This window comes from Monodon monoceros, unplaced genomic scaffold, assembly GCF_005190385.1.
Source record: "Monodon monoceros isolate NGI ecotype Baffin Bay Population unplaced genomic scaffold, NGI_Narwhal_1 Super_Scaffold_11, whole genome shotgun sequence".
Taxonomy (NCBI): domain Eukaryota; kingdom Metazoa; phylum Chordata; class Mammalia; order Artiodactyla; family Monodontidae; genus Monodon; species Monodon monoceros.
Window position 1 is genome coordinate 2,188,829 of NW_021703767.1, and position 17,243 is coordinate 2,206,071.

A 17,243-nucleotide genomic window follows, 5' to 3' on the forward strand; every position below is an offset into this window, starting at 1 on the left:
AGTACCATAGACTGGGGTGCAGAGACAGCAGAACTTGATTCTCTCACAGTCTGGAGGCTAGCAGTCTGTGGTCAAGGTGTCGTGAGGGTTGGTTCCCTCAGGAGGTGCCAGGGAATGATCTGTTCCAGGCCTCTCTCCTAGCTTCTGGGGGTCGCTGGTAATTCTTGCTGGGGGTTCCTTGGCTTATAGAAGCATCAACCCAATCTCTGCCTCCATCTTTACATGGAGTTATCTGTGTGTGTACTCCTGTCTCTGTGTCCAAATTTCCCCTTTTTATAAGGACACCAGTCATACTGGATTAGAGTCACCCTATCCCGGGATGACCTCGTCTTTACTCATTACATCTGCAAGGACCCTATATCCAAATAAGGTCACACTGTGAGGTACTGGGGGTTAGAACTGCAGCATATGAGTTGTGAGAGGACACAGTTCAACCCAAAACACCCAGTAAAACCCACCCTTCTGTCTGGTGTCTAGACAGAGACTGTACACAGGCCTCACTCATTTATGAGTGAGCTTTCCAGGATTTCTGATTTGTAGAAGGGATCAGAGGCTGATCGCTTAGGCTTTCTGACCCTGGAGCTGACTACGAGGGACGCGCTGCCTGTTGAGAAGGGCTCTGCTCCTGGGCCTGGGCGCGTGCTGGGCATGACGTCCCTCCCACCCCTGGGCGGGCACGCGGCCTGGGAGCGACCTGACTTCCATCTGCACCTGGCTCGCCGTGAGCAGGTAACAGCACACCCACGTACGCTGCGGGCTATACCCTGACTCAGCGCTGATCTGCCCTGGCTTCTTGCCCCGTAGCCTCACATGACTGTGTGCCCCTGTGAGGGGTGTTGCATGTGTCATTTTATCACAGAATCCAATGTGAACATGATGTTTGTTTTACAGAACTTAGAACACAAAAAACTTACAGACAGGCTTTAGCTAAAAAAAATGACAGATATCTGCTAAGTATTTGCTCTCACGAACATCATTATTTTTTTAAAGTAATTAATGCCGCTTGTGAAATCAGAGAAGGACTCAGGTGCAGAAGTAACTAGTACCGCATGCCTTTCTCTATGGCTGTGCCACATCCAGCCTTGCCCTCACCCCTGTGTGTGCGTCATGGCATCTATGGACATGAGGCGCTGGAAGGACTGGTTTCTGGAGGTGAGTGAGGGCTCACGTCCTAGGGCGGCTGGGCCTGACGGTTGTTCAAGGTCAGAGCGGCTCAGATGTCCTGCGACCATGTTGGGGTCACGGTCCTCTGGTCTCACCTAAGCTCTGTAGGGAGTTGAGTTGTGTGTTGCACATGGGGTCTGTTTCAGGAAGGAGGAGGCCAGGGTTCCAGGTTCACAGGGGGAAACAAATAAGTAAAGCCCCTCCCCAGGGTGGCCCCTCAGCTAGGACGTGGCTTCTGGCAAAAGCCCCCTTGTCTGAGCTTCAAGTTGACTCTGTCCTCCCCTCTGCCACTGGCAGGCCACTTTCACACCCAGACCCCCTTCCAGGGCCACCCCGAGGGCCTGGAGCCTTGGCACCAACTGGGGAGGCCTCAGAGGAGTCTGTCCCATCTCTGCAGCCCCCAGCCAACCTTGGGGTGAGGTAGCCCCAGCAGCACACTCTCCTGGAGGCCCAGGAGAGTTTCCTGATAAGACACATGTGACCCAGCAAGGACCCAGCCCCCAATGTAGACAAAGGGCTTGGTCGGTCCCCTCCACTAGAGCTGAGCCATATGAACGCCAGGCTGCAGGGGGCTGCAGAAGCAGGCGGGAGCTGGGTCCGCCGGGCCTGGGCCCCCTGAGGCCAGAGAAGGTCACTGACTGGGGGCCTCTCGGAGTCCCGCTGGCAAAGCAGGAGGAAGGCCTCCGCAGGGTGGGCTCTTCTGGGAACGGGTCTGCGTCTACACCGCCGGCTGCCTGTTTCCTCGGCCATCTCCAGTTCAGTCCGTTTTAGACTCTGGTGGCCTTGAGGACAGGTTTACAGGATAAGTCCATCTGGTGCTTCAACATTCCCGGGAATGTTTGGGGGGTGGGAACAGGGTCAGGATATGGCAGAACAGCCATTTCCACGAGACTAGTTACCTGAGGTATGAGTCTCCTAGCGGGGCTGTAACAAAGCACCACCAACTGCGGCTTAGAACCCAGACCCATCCTCCCCAGGTCTGGGGCTATAGTCTGGGATCAAGGTGTCCCAGGGCCGCACTCCCGTCAGAGGCTCCAGGGAAGGGTCCTTCCTGCCTCTCCCAGCTCCGGGGGCTCCAGGCATCCCCTGGCTCGTGGCCACGTCACCCCAGGCTCTGCCCCCATCATCACGTGGCTTCTCCCTACGTCTGCGTCTTCTTACAGCCTCCTTTAAGGAGGCCCGTCACGTGTCCTTGGATTAGGGCCCACCCTGCCCCAGTGTGGCCTCATCTTAACTAATCACACCTGCAACAACCCAGTTTCCAAATAAGGTCACAGTCACAGGTACAGAGGGCAGGACTTCAACACATGTTTTCGGGGACACCATTCAACCACAGCACCTAACAGATCACAGACGCAGGACACGTGAGCCTCACCCCGGCCTGGGCCTCGCTGTCCGGGGCCTGTCTCTGCTCGTAGGTGCTGACAAGCACACGCGCAGGACACAGAACCCTAGGGTGACAGGCCTGCAAGGTCGCTGTCCCAGATCTCCTGGCCAAGCAGCTGAAGCAGTCCTCAGCGGGGGCTAGGGCTGGCTGGGGCCCAGCTCCTCAGACCCTCCCACACCTGTCCCAAAAGAGGGGCGCCAGGTGAAACCCACATAGGCCAGATGACCCCCAGAACTGGGCCTCTGTACTGGGAGTCCCTCGGGAGCGTGGTTCTCACACCTGCTCCCACGCTCCTTTTCTCCATCCCGCTGACCTCCCCCCAGCACCGTCCCCACGGGGGTGAGAGGTCTTCCCGCCCCCTCTCCTGGTCCAGCCCCTCACCTGTGCCTGACATTCAGAGGGCTCCCCACCCCTGGGGTCTCTGGCCCCAACCCCCAGGTCCCGGCCCTGCTGAGTGTCAGTCCCCCAGGCATCGCCGGTTCGCTCACAGCCCCCCCCGAGTCCGGGTGTCCCAGGTCATCCTCAGACACAGGTAATGCGAGCAGAGATGGCCAGCAGGGGCTGGTCCTGCAGCGCCTGACTCGGGGCCCTGGGAGGGACACCCACGCGGCTGGATGGGGACACTTGTTCTTTCCTGGGGAACCACAAGGCCCTTCGAGTTCAGCTGGGAATTTAACAGAGAGCGTCGCCTTTCTCCTGCTGCTTGTTTCGATCGAATGTTTCTTTTAGGTCCAAGGAGAGCGACTGGATTTAGGGACAGTTCTGGTCCTCAGAGAGTATGATCGCACAGGAACGCACACAGGGCAACAGACAAAATAGAAACGCTGGCTGGATTACATTACCCTTGAGAGAGCCAGCTGTGTACACAGCAGGGATGGGAGCAGCAGTGGGGAAGCTGGGGAGGGGGGAGGCTTCGACTCTGGGTTGAACCTGTTGACGTCAGTTCAAACATCACTTGATAAAGTGATGTTTGATACTCATACCTCAAACGATCTCCAAGGCATGGAGTTAAACAGAATATTGGAATGATATGGGCTATACGATGCCATTTATGGAAAAAGAAAAAAAACTCATCCTGCAGGATACTGTACATACTGTATGTATCCATCCTTACATCAACCCTTAGAAAAGGACCTGGAAAGATACACCCAAGCTCTCAAATGTTGGAGGGAAGAGACCGGGTTTGGGGGTGATAAAGGGACTGGAAACCTGCTGTGTAATTGCTGGGGTATTTTCACGTTTATCACTTTATTACAGAGGGTACAAATGAACAGCCAGACAAGAAGGCACACAGGACGAGGTCCTAGCGCCCTGAGTGTGGAGTTTCTGTCCCTGAGGAGTTGGGGTGCCATCCCCCTCCGGCATGTGGGTGCCTTCACCAAGCAGGAAGCCCCCTGATCTGTCATTGTTCATTCTGAAACTTTTACAAGGAGAATAAATTTCTATACCACTTAGGTAACAAAAAATTAGTTTTTTAAAAAGCCATAGCATTTTCAAGAGTGAAACACTTCAACAACTGTAAAAAGAAAAAGAAAAAGAAAAAGTGCTAGAAAAGCATAGAAAGTAAGTGTTTCTAGTAAAGACAGCCTGGGGGATCTGAGTTGAAACGATAGGGCATTTACCTTGGCTGTGCCTTTCCCGGCAGCTAAGGTAGAAGAGAAACACCAACAGCTGCACGGATTTTGCTTTCTAACTATTTAAAGGAAACACGTACATCTAACGAGAAAAAAATTTTCTCCTGGAATTGAATCGGCAGGAATTCGCCTTGAGGGTCCCTGGAGGAAAGTCGGAAGTTCCACTGGGGGTCTCGGTCCCGTTTGTGAAATGAGGGGCTCCTGCAGACGCCGAGGACCCTCCCCACCGGTGACTGTGACCAGCTCCTCCCCAGGTCCCACCTGCGCTGTGTGACAGTGGGAGTTTGGGGAGGAGACGCAGAGGTGCTTCCCACACCCCAGGGCCTGCCCCACGTGAGGACAGGACCGTTGATCCAGACTCGTGGGCCGAGGGTGATGGACCTGAGCACAGGCCTCTCAGAAAAGCTCTGTGAGTAGATATTACTTATTACTATCATACTCCCGTTTGACAGCCGAGAAAACGGAGGCCCAAAGCATGTATATATAACTTGCCTAAAATTTTGCAACCAGTAAGCACCAAAACGGGGATCATTTGGACCCAGTCCTTTGATGCCAGGACTCCATGCTTCTCCAAGGAATACATTTTCCACAAATACACACACACACACACACACACACGCCTCTTTCCGTCCATGCTTGGGGCACTTGTAACCACGCAGCCGTTGGGGGTTAGCCCCCTGGGAGGCCTCCCTCCCCAGGGTACATCGTAGCTGTGCGAGTTCTCATTTCCCCACAGCTCCCTTGTTGGACTGGAGATTCGGGAAGGCGGGTCTTCACGGCCGTGTCTAGACCAGGGCCAGCCCACGAGAGGGTCTCAAGCAACATTCGTGGACTCAAATCCACACCAGCGACCACCATCATGCGGGTGAAGGAAGACGAAGGTCTTCCACGCTCCAGGCAGCCCCAACTATGGCTGCGGGGAGAATTCACAAGGAGCAAACCCACACCCGCAGAGAGAGGCTGTCAGTTTGCTGGGGGCGAGCGAGGGCTGCCTGAGTCCCTTAGTGCCAGGGTCTGAGTGGATGGCTCCTGTCAAGAGTTCTCGCCGTTCTCGATCCCAATCCCAGGAAGGTAGAAGTGTGTGAAAGAACACGAGTCTTCCCAAACTCGGCCCCCAAACATAACCAATAGAAAATATAATTTTGATATCCAGCCCTCAGACCTTTTAGATGTAATTTCGCATCTTTATCATCTATAGGATTGTACCATCCGTGTCGTGGAACCTCTGGGTTTTGTTTGTAGGGTTGACAATACGCTGTAGATTTTCCGTGGCAATGCCTGTGGCTGGTGAGGAATATTCCTGCGTGAATAGCCCACAACACGGACCAAGTCCTGTGAATAGAGATTCGTTAGTTTGCTGTGGCTCTGTCGCTTTGGCCGCTGCATATACCATGACACTCGTGTTTGACAAAACTGAGCATTTTACAAAGAGGAGTCGGCCTTTCTCTGGAAGGTGGAGCCAGGTGTCCCCACCCCTCGCGGAGGACTTCTCAGTCTGCAAGAGCCCCTGGAAAGGCCAGCGTAGGACACAGGTGAGCCTGGGCCCAGGGGTAGGCAGAGCCCGTCTGGGGACCGAGCAGGGTAGGACCATTGCTCCCGGGCCAGAGAGGCTGCTGGCAGGACAGGGTCGGGGCCGTGCTCTGTTCCCGTTCATTTCCCTCTGAGGTCAGGGCCGCTGAGCTGGTCGGATGCAGGCGTGGTCCTGGCGAGGCTGCTGGCTGGGAAGACCCAGGGCAGGTGGTGCCCGGACTGTGGTCCGGATGTTTGCAGAGACCTGGTTCTGATCCAAGGCTGGTGCTGAAACCAGAGCTGCCAAGGCACAGCTGTGGGGCAAACACCTGGCAGAGCATATGGGACCCGGTCTGACCACACGTGCTGTGATGGGTGTCGTGTTGGGGACAGGACTGACCTCTGGGCTGATGAAGCCCCGGGGCTCTTGGGCGTGTCGAGTGCAGGCTTGGGAACCACATGAGGAGGTCCAGCCTTCCTTCCGATGCAGACAGGGTGGGCGTGCCCCCATCGGCCAGCTCAAATCCATGTCTTTGAATCTGGACCCCAAGATTCCCACCCTGGGCTGCACGTCCCTTCTCCCAGCTACTCCATCAAAGCCTCGCCTGGGGGCTGCTACGAGGGGTCTCTCCCGATGAAACCAAGGTCCCGAACTATTGGCCTCAGGATGGGGACACGGGCCTGACCTGAGCACAGGGGACTTTAAATCTGGATCCAGAGGCCACAGCAGAGGGTCAGAGAGATGGAAGGGTAAGAGGGATTCGAGGAGGGACTGGTGCTCTGCGGTTGAAGAGGGAGGGGCCACGCGGCAGGGAACTTGGCCAACAGCCCACGAGGAGCTGGATTCTGCCAACAGCCGTGTGAGCTGGGAAGGAGACCGGGGTCTGGATGAGAAGGCAGCCAGCCCGCACCTAGACCTCAGCTCAGGAGACCCCGGGCCCCTGACCGCAGACACTGTGCGGTGACCATGCTCATGTCATTTGTCACCCAGCCCAGCTAGCCAACACAGGCACAGGTGAGGAACGGGGAGGCTGACGGACTGGGCCAGGTGTAGCCAGGAGGGGACACGGGCGCTGCCAAGATCAGGTGGGCAGGACAGACGCCTGGCTGTGCGCGTTGGGGAAGGGAGGCGGTCAGAGCAGGTGCCTGACGGGAACTTGTGACCAACTGACTAGCGGTGGCCTCAGTGGCATCGAGCTGCTTCCTTCTCTGAGGTGAGGCCTGAGTTGGCAGCTCCGACTCAGACACCCTGGGGAATTAAAGGCGCTTCCCTCTCTGGTTGTCAGGACCTCCCAGACCCTCCTTCCCACCGCTGAAAACGAGTCACTCAGGGCAACACTGGTTGCGTGAAAGGTGCTGAAGCTGCTCGACCACGTCCTCTGGTCCTCCCGGTGGCCCCCCTACAGTGACCAGGTTTGCCCTTGGCCAGACCCTTCTGATCCCCTGACCCAAGGCCACGGTGAAGCCTCTCTGCCGTCTGTGCGCCCCTCAGCCGCCAACGTTCGCTGTGCCCATTTCCAGGGCTGTGCCCCGTCTGAGACCGTGGCTTCTGGGGTGCTGGCCGCGCGGCTGCATGAATCACTCTTTACCTGGAGGGGGGGCCAGCAGTCCCCGGCGTGCACAGAGGAGATACGTCTGCGTGTTGTTTGTTTCCCTGTCACCATCACAGTTTCTGACAATGTGGCCTGTGTGAGTTTAGAACTTATTCCAGGCCAGGCCTCCCTCCCTCTTGCCCAGAACTTCAGGGCTGCGTGGCCCTCACGCCTAGGAAGGTCCTAGCACAGGGCGGAGTGACCTCAGGGCCTGGGTCAGGGAAGGCGTGTGAGGCCGGGCAGGAAAGCGCCCTGCGAACCTTGAATTAAACGACAGAATGGAGGCGCGAATGTCAGAAATCAGAAGTGCTAATTTCTCTCCCACTGTTTAGGCCAGAGTCAGTCCTCGTGCCTCGGCTGTAATGCAAATGGCCTCAGCCTGGTGCCACCTAACAAGCTCCCAGGGCTGATCCCCAGAAAGCTAGTTCCAGGAGGTCCAGGGTCGATTCCATCCAAAGGATACCATGATCCTGCTGGTGGGGCCGGGGCAAGGGTCCGGACTTTGGCCTCTTCCTCAGACAGCCTTCGTCCGAAGCCTGCTGGTGTCCCCTCGGCTGGTGTGACCGTGGGCAGGAGTCGGGGCCCCCAAGCCTCCCTGTACATGGTGGTTGGGGACAGTAAGAAACCCTGCAGCCCTGGAAACGGGAAAATCCTCCCACACACCTGTTGATTGGTTTTTTTTATTTTTTATTTTTTTTAACATCTTTATTGGGGTATAATTGCTTTACAATGGTGTGTTAGTTTCTGCTTTATAACAAAGTGAATCAGTTATACATATACATATGTTCCCATATCTCTTCCCTCTTGAGTCTCCCTCCCTCCCACCCTGCCTATCCCACCCCTCTAGGTGGTCACAAAGCACCGAGCTGATCTCCCTATGCTATGCGGCTGATTCCCACTAGCTATCTATTTTACGTTTGGTAGTGTATATATGTCCATGCCTCTCTCTCACTTCATCCCAGCTTACCCTTCCCCCTCCCCATATCCTCAAGTCCATTCTCTAGTAGGTCTGTGTCTTTATTCCTGTCTTACCCCTAGGTTCTTCATGACATTTTTTTTTCTTAAATTCCATATATATGTGTTAGCATACGGTATTACTGTGGTAAAAACAACCTAACACGACATTTACCTTTCTACCCACTTCAAGGTCTGTCCAGCTCAGTGGCATTCAGTACATTCACATTGCTGTGTAACGATCACCACTGTCCGTCTCCAGAACTTTATCTTCCCAAACTGAAACTCCGCCCCCATGAAACACTCCCTCCCATCCCCTCCCCCAGCCCCTGGCCCCCACCGTCCTGCTGTCTGTCCCTATGAATCTGACTCCTCCCGGGACCTCATGTAAGTGGATCAGAGAGCATTTGTCTTTCTGTGTCTGGCTTATGTCATTAGCATAATGTCCTCGAGGTTCATCCATGTCGTGGCAGGTATCAGAATGTCCTTCCTTTTTCAGGCTGCAATAATACCCCATTGTGTGGATGGACCACTTTTTCTCTGTCCATCTATCCCTTGATGGACACTGGGTTGTTTCCGCCCCTTGGCTATGGTCAGTAGAGCTGCTGTGAGCATATGGGCATACAAATATCTGTTTGAGACTCCACTTTCACTTCTTTTGGGTTCATGCCCAGAAGTGGAATTGCTGGATCATATGGTATTTCTATGTTTAATTTTTTAAGGAACTGCCATACTGTTTTCCACAGGGGCTGTGATTCATTTCTGCTAACATTTTCCAAAAGATCTTTAAAAAGGAAACTAGGAGCAGACAGCAGGAAGTGAATCGTTTGGTCTGAAACCCAGAAGGGGAGCGGGTTCCTCGGATCCTGCGGGCCGAGGGGCTGTCCCCGGGCTCCAGCTGTGGCGGCCCCCGCGCCCGCCCACGGTCCCCACCCACTGCCCCTTGGGGGCTCCTTCCCTGGGCACTGGAGGCTGAAAGAGTGCAAGCCCCTGCCCACAAGCGGGACCCTCCCCCAACCCCAGTCCCACGAGCAGTAAAAACCCAGCTGGCGCCCTCCCAGCTCTGAGCTGCGATCCAACCCGCTAAGGAGGCTGCCCTGCTCTCCTCCGAAAGCCTGGGCACTAATGACCCTTCCCCCACCGCGGGTGCACTTGTGGCGTCATTGGCCTCCGCCTCAGAACTGAATTTGGAATGGGGCTTCATCCGGCCTACGAGGGTTGACTGCCCCAGGGCTTTCACAGCAGGCCTGCTGGGCCAGGGCTTTGGCACCTGAGCACGTGGGTCCCCGTGTCCACAGGACGCTGTGAGCTCGGGCCGCACAGGGCTGCGCGGGGTGGTCTGAACTGTAGGTCGCAAAACCTCCACCTGCTTCTTTTTCACCCGAGGTGGCTTCCCGCATCGTGTGTCCTAACTCCGGCCCATAATGAGTGACAAGGAGGGGGACAGGTCAGAGCTGCCATTATGTCCCCATCCCAGCCCTGAGCCCACGGCACCTGGCAGCGCTCGGCAACAGTGGACGGGCAGGAGGTCAGCTGGGGGGTCTACCACGACCCCACCAGGGGCCGATCAGAAATCCACGCTCCTCAGACACACTGTGACATCGCATCTCTCCCTCGACTTCGGTCCTGACCGAGGGCCAAAGTCCCAGCCTGGCCCCCTCCCAGTGGGCCTGGGTCAGGACTAACCATAAAGCACTGCTCTCTACCCTGGGGGATCCCACAGGGGAGCCTCACTCCTGTGGTGGCTGAGGGGTCTGTAGACTCCTCCTGAGGTTCAAGTCACATTGGAATGATTCTGCTGGATAGAAGAGATTTTGTGTGGGGCTTCCCTGGTGGTGCAGTGGTTAAGAATCCACCTGCCAATGTAGGGGACACGGGTTCAAGCCCTGGTCCAGGAAGATCCCACATGCCGCGGAGCAACTAAGCCTGTGCACTGTAACTACTGAGCCTGTGCTCTAGAGCCCGCGAGCCACAACTACTGAGCCCACGTGCCACAACTACTGAAGCCTGCGCACCTAGAGCCCGCGAGCCACAACAAGAGAAGCCACCGCAATGAGAAGCCCGCGCACTGCAATGAAGAGTAGCCCCCGCTCACCACAACTAGAGAAAGCCCGCGCGCAGCAACGAAGACCCAACACAGCCAAAAATAAATAAATAAATAAATAATGACTAAAAAAATAAACAGTTTCTGTTAAAAAAAAATGGACATGATGCCATTATCATATCTAAAAAAAATAAAAAAAGAAGAGATTTTGTGGTTTCTTTTAAGCTGGATCTTCCCTTTTTATTCCCTCCCTTATAATAGGGCAGGCTCAGAAAATCAGATGTCAGGAACACAAGGGTGCCTCTGAGCTGTTCTCCCAAATTACTGTGCAGCTCAGAAAAGTTTAACTAGTTTAGTTAATTCTATGTGATGCTCTATCAGGGCAAGCTGGGAAGGGGCTACTTAAATCCAAGGTCTAATTTTTATCCTTCTCTGAAAAAAGCAGCTGTGAATAGTACCTGCTCCAGCGGGCTGCTGTTAAATTTGATTGTCTCTTAGCTTGTGAGTTTTCCTGTAGTGAGATTTGGTGCCAGCACCTGTGATATAAGTAAACTTGTAAGCCCACCAGGACGTCAGCGGGAGGAAGAAGACCCTGATTAGCGACGCTTCCTCGGGGCTGGGACCTCAGATGTGACTCCTCTTTGCCCTGGCCTGGCCTGACCCCAGGGCATTTCTACTGCGGACTCCACTCCACGCTCCCCCTTGGTGGCGTGGGAGCCCTGGCTTCAGCACCACGGCCAGCTCCGGACTCTCCCCTTTGGGGAGAAGCTTCCTGCCCCGTTCAGCCCAGATCTTTTGTTCTGTTCCCACGTCTTCCCAACTCACATCCAACTCACATCGTTAGACAGGAGGTCAAATACCCTGCAATGTGAGGGGCTTTGGGGACCAGGTTCGTTTAGGTGGGGCAGTTACAGGGCTAGATCAGTCCCAGGGCCTCCGCCGTCCTTCCGCTGCCTGGTCCTCAAAGAGCTCGTGTAGCGTCAGCCTGGACGTCACTCTGACCTGCCCTCTCTCTCCAGATAACTCACCCCACGCTTGCTGTCCCTCCCCCGGATCCTGCGACATTTATTCACGCTGCGTGTTTGCTGAGCTAGCTCTGTGCTCACCGTGGCCAGGTATGGGCACCAGGGAATGAACAAGACAGTCCCAGTAGATGCTCTGGGGAAAGGAGTCTGGGGGTGAGGCTGGCACCAACGGGAGAGTCCTGGGCCTTGGGTCCCCACAGCTGTGACCAAATGCTTGTCAGGGACAGAAAGGCAGCAGAACCTGCCCAGGATGGAGGTCATCATTCACGTACCACAGCAGCAAGGGGACTCAAGGTCAAACAGCCGGGATGCAGCAGGCAGGCTGGCAGCAGTAGGTCACAGAGCCCCAGCACCAGGCTCAGGGTCCAGGGTCAGCAGACAGGCTCGTGGATGGGACGTCAAGAGCAGGCCAGGGACTTCCCTGGTGGTCCAGTGGTAAAGAATCCACCTTCCAACGCAGGGGATGCAGGTTCGATCCCTGGGAGGGGAACTAAGATCCCACAGGCTGCGGGGCAGCTAAGCCCACATGCCTCAACTAGAGAGAGAGAAGCCCACCTGCCACAACAAGATCCCACGTGCCTCAATGAAGATCCCACATGCCGCAATGAAGATCCCACGTGCTGTAACTAAGACCCGCAACTAAGACCCGATGGAGCCAAAAATAAAGAAAATAAATAGATATTTTTAAAAATAAAATAAAGTCTAAAAGAAAAAAGAGCAGGCCGGGCAACGAAAGCAGGCCTGTCTGAGGCCAGGGCCCCAGGAGATACTGACTGCTGGATGCAGAGGGGCAGAGCCTGGAGCTACAGGTCAAGCTGTTGTGAGATGAGGTCCAGAGGCTGGGAACCAGGCAGGGCCTAAGAGAGGGTTCCGGACCCCAGACATAGGGACCCCGACCGGAGGAGGGGAAGAGAGAGAGAAGGGCCAACAGGGGTCAACAAGCGTGGCTCTCCTTCCCACTGTAATAGCCCCACACGTGGGCTAGGTCTTCAGCACCTAGAGATGAAAATCTCTATGCTCATTCTCTTGGCAGCTACACCAGGTGATGGCTGTCCTGTCCCCATCCCTTGGGGAAAAAGTCCCTGATTTGGGGGAGCCACCCTCCCCACTCCCAGGCCACGTGGTGCACTTGGTGTCAACTCACTCCCACCGATGCTCAGACCGGGAAGGCAGCCAAGGGGCAGGGACTCAAGCCAGCCCTGTGGGACACAATTCCGGGACTTTCGTTGGACGTCTCAGCAAGTCGGAGCTCCCTTTTCGCTGGATTCCCAGCTGCAAGGAGTGGAAGCTGGGTGCTCCTGGGGCTGTCACATGTTCACATGGCAGGACCGTGAAGCCCACATGGAGGAAAGCAAAACAGAAACAGAGAGAGCGAGGGGAGAGAAGAACGATGGAAAGACAGAGGCCAAGACGGGAAGAGAGAGCCTGCCAGCCCTGGGTCCGCCCATCAGCAGGTCCCCTTGGCCGTTTGGAGTTGGGTTTCCCACACTTGCAGGCAGGCTCCCAACTGGTGCCTGGGACTATGCAGGCCCCAGGGGGCTGGCCTGAGGCTGCTTTCTTCTTCTGGAAGGTTTCAGGACACACGGGAGAGATGGGAGGTGGAACCCTGGGGTCTGTCTGTTCCCAGAGCTCCCTACACTGCCTGTGCCCGCAGCCAACCTTCAGAGAGACTTCCAGCATGGCTGGATTTTGCAGCATCCTGACTGTGTCACTTCTAGCATAGTCTGAACTCGTCCCCAAGACTGGGGTGCAGGGCAGGCTCCAGAGAAAGTTTTCCCACACCTCTGCCTCACTGCTTGTTCTTTCTTTTGTGTTTTTGCTTCTCCTTCTAACATTGTCCATCATGGGACTTCCCTGGTGGGCCAGTGGTTAAGACCCTGTGCTTCCACTGCAGGGGGTATGGGTTTGATCCCTGGTCGGAGAACTAAGATCCCGCATGTCATGTGGTGTGGCCAAAAATAAATAAATAAATAATAAAATAAAAAACAGGCAACATTCAATATTGTCCATTGTGTTTCTTCATCCTGAGACAAACTGTCCCATTTCTTCTGAATCAGGGAGAGTCATCTCCCCTTTCCTGTCAGCCATCCTCTTGGGGCACTGTAACCCAGCAGGACCCTATGGAGCAGACCCCTCTCCCCCATGCCCTCCGCCTGCCTCTTTTTTTGTAGAAAAACTTTAGCCAAAGAATAAATTAATCAGAGAAGTAAGGAAATGCAGGATCAAAGGAAACTAGTCAAGCAAGATGAAATAATATTAGTTTAGCCATTAAATAAAGTCAAGGACCTTTAGTCCCTCCTCAAGAGCTATAGATACTATTCTGAGTCACGTCCTTTGAGCTGTTTTGCAGACACTGAAACCCCACCAGGTGGAGGAAGTTCACTGCACGCTGCCCACCAGCACGGAGACCCCAGACCGGTTGGAACCAGAAGGTTGATGATGTTGACTCCCGATGACCTCACCACCAGCCAATCAGAAGAAGGTCCATGAGCTGACCACGCCCCCCACATGCCTCTCCCCAGCACGTAGCCCCTTCCTCTTTTCCCTATAGAATCTCAGAGCAAAACTCGGGGAGTGCGGGGTTGGTTCTTTAGGACATGAGTCCACCTTCCCCCCAGGACTGCCAGCTTCCTCAGTAAAGCTGTCTTGCCTTTTACCCAACACTTGTCTCTCAGTATTGGCTTCTTGAGCAATAAGCAGCCGAAACTGAGTTTGGTAACAGCACCTGCACCCCTTTTACTTGGTACAAAGTATTTTCAAACGTTCCTATATGTGGCATATTTTTTGGAAAAATTGTTTGATATGTGTCAAAAGCAATAAAATGCTCTATTTGAGCAAATCTCTGTGATTCTGCCTAAAGGCAATTATCTGCTTCCCCAAAAAAACTATACACAAAGATGTTTGTCACAGAATTTAAATTGAAAACAGTACGTATCAAAAGGGAATGGTTTGATCAATTTGATAAAATATGTGCAGTCATTAGAATTATTAATATTACCGTGCTTACCAGAAAATCTCAAAGGCTAAAGGAAGGCTAAAATCTGTAAACATAATTGCTTACAACAATACAAAAAATTCTATGATCTGGGGGAAAGATTGAAGGAGTATCAGCCAAAATATTCACAATTATTGTCTTCATGTGGTCAGACGGACCTACTTTCTTTTTTTAGTTTTCTGAATTTCTCCAATTTCATTTAATTAAAATTTTATATTTTAATTTAGAAATATGCTTCCAGGCCAGTTACCCCATTTCTGAGATGTGGCTCCTAACACATAATGAAATTAGCTCCCACCCACAATTCCAGTGATGTGCACAAATGGTTTGGGGTCAACAATGAAAGGATGATAATTATGTACCATGAAACAGGAAAAGACAGTTATTAATTATAGCCTCAGTGATTAACCTTCCATCCACCTCGCAGTCATGTAGGTGAAAATCAACCAGAAGGTAGATGGGAAGGTACCCAGGAGGAAATTAAAGCCCGGTTCGAAGGCTGGGAGCTCACACGCTGGAGCAGAGCCTGGTGTACGCTTCCTAAATCCTAAACAGGGTGAGGAGACTGCAGTTTATATCTAACTAGATCAGATTCTCCCCTAACACTGGGGACTGCAGCTCTGCCATGGGTGAGAAGTGAAGGCACAGAGCAAGTCTGTTCAAACGTCCCCTGGAGCTTGTGAACATCCCCCTTTAAAGACCTGAGGTGGGTCCTTCAGCATCCTTCAGTGAGGACAGAGTTCTGCAGGGGGAGAATCCCTGGTTTCAGGGAACTCTCCGGCCACCTCGGACCTGAAATCCCAGTGTTCACCATCCTCTCGCTTATCAGCTGTGCCCATGGTACGTGAGCCCCGTGGCAGTGGGGACCATGTCCTTCCAGCTCACCCCATATCCAGCGCCCAGCACAACACATACCGGGCACTGTGCTTGGATATTTGTGGTCACTCATTGCCTCTGTTTTAAGCACACTCAGGATTTGTTTTAATGAGGTATGTTAAGACACACAGACATGGACATGATGTCTGCCTGTTTGTTCACACAGATCCCTAGAATCAGGAGACACATCTCACCATGCAGGGCCACATGAAGAAGCACCAGGGTCGGTCTGGAGGCAGAGGGAGTGAGAGGAAAATGTGGGCAAGTGTTAGATGGTGGTTTCCACAGGAAGGATGGGTGAGCAGGGTCAGCAGGCTTGGGATTGGCTGGTCTGAATCATTCCAGCAGATGCTGGGCGCAGAGGCTGTCCCCAGGTATCTGGCACCTGCCCTGGGTGATTAGGGCAGGTGGACAGCGGCCCAGAGTGAGGGCTCCATAGAGGATGGGATTGGGATGTGGGCTCTGGATTGGTTGGTCTATATATGAAAGAATTTGAAGGTGAGTTGTTTACTATCTCTAGGAATTAGCTAACCTGGGAGGGGCCACCCCTCCACTGTCAACAAGGCCCCAGTATGTCAAAGCATCAGACACAGAAGATAAAAAGATGCGGTGATACAGTCTCTATAGATGTGTATTTTATTGTCAGGAAGTCTAAGCTGAGGTTTGCTGTACATTTGTGTCTCCTGGGCTTGGTGTTAGCTCTAATCCTTAGGACCTTTCCCAAATATTCCTTCTTTTTTGTGGGAGTCTTTGGTGCTACCTGCCAATCATCCCCCTTCTCCCTCTGGGAGGGAACACGAGGTAGGGCTGTTCTTCTGGCTTCCTGTAAACAGGAAGGGGGAAGGGACAGTCGTAGGGTTCTCACAATGTGTGTGAAGTAGAACCAAATCATTTGAAGGTAGAATGTGTGAAGTAAAGATGTACACTGTATACACATGGCAGCTTGGGAGAGCACAGGGGTGGGGGACCGGGAAGGGTGAAACAGGGGAGGGAGAGGGCACCCCACAGTGTGGCCTGACACGACGCACCTCTGTGGGCTCCCCCCTCCCCCGGCTCCACCCCACAGGCCCTGACAGAGGCAGAGGTCTCCTAACAAGCGGCTTTGGTTCATGATCATTTCGGAAAAACACAATTGAATTCTTGAGTGTGAGTGAATAAGCTCGAATCCGTTGCCTGCTGGGGCCACAGCCTTGTTCAGAGCCCTCCCTTCACTCCTGCTGTGAGCTGCCCACTCTCAGGGGAAGGAGCTGGTGAGGGAAGCAGGCATCAGAAGTGAGATCATTATTGGGCGGGGAGCACACTCGTGCCCCGGACCGGGAGGAAGGCTCTGGCCTTTCCCCTTACATGGTGGTGAAGGGCCATAGGACACGCTCTTCCATAGGTGAGCCCATAGGTCAAGTTGTTATTTAGAGGTTGACCATCAAAGATAGAAGTAACAGCTCTCTGACTACTCCTGTAGCCCTCTGTTCCTATTAACCTAACCCTGTGGGGAAGGGGGTTAAATTAACCTTTCACTGGATTGAACTTTTGAAAAACGTGTTTGCCAAATAAACATCTGGCCGTAAGGGTACGTTTCATCTCCATGGGGTTCTGTGGGACTTCCACACCATCTCAGGAGCAGTGCTAGGGGAACTGGTCTGCAAAACATAGGAAGACCACACTCCACACCTGGACCGAGAGGTATGGCCTGTCACTAAGCATTTTCCCGTGGGTGACATTCAACATGATGGCAGAGAGCTGCTCCACCAGCAGCACCACAGAGGGTCCTGGGCCTGATTTCTAACACCAGGTGCTGGGTGGCACCTGTCCGCTGAGGGACACACTCAAGATGCTCCAAAGCAGCGTGACTTCCAGCCAGAGGAGGAAAGAAAGTGCTGTGTTTGTATCTTCTCTATCTCCCTGAAACACAGGAGGGGGTAGCAGACTGGTTTCAGGTCAGACTCAAGCCTTACATATGCGCATAGGGAGGAAAAGACACCGCATGAGAAATTCATCTCCGGTTAATTGATCTGATGATAAAACGAATGGCAGGTCCTTTGGGACACATTCCATATAAGAAGAAA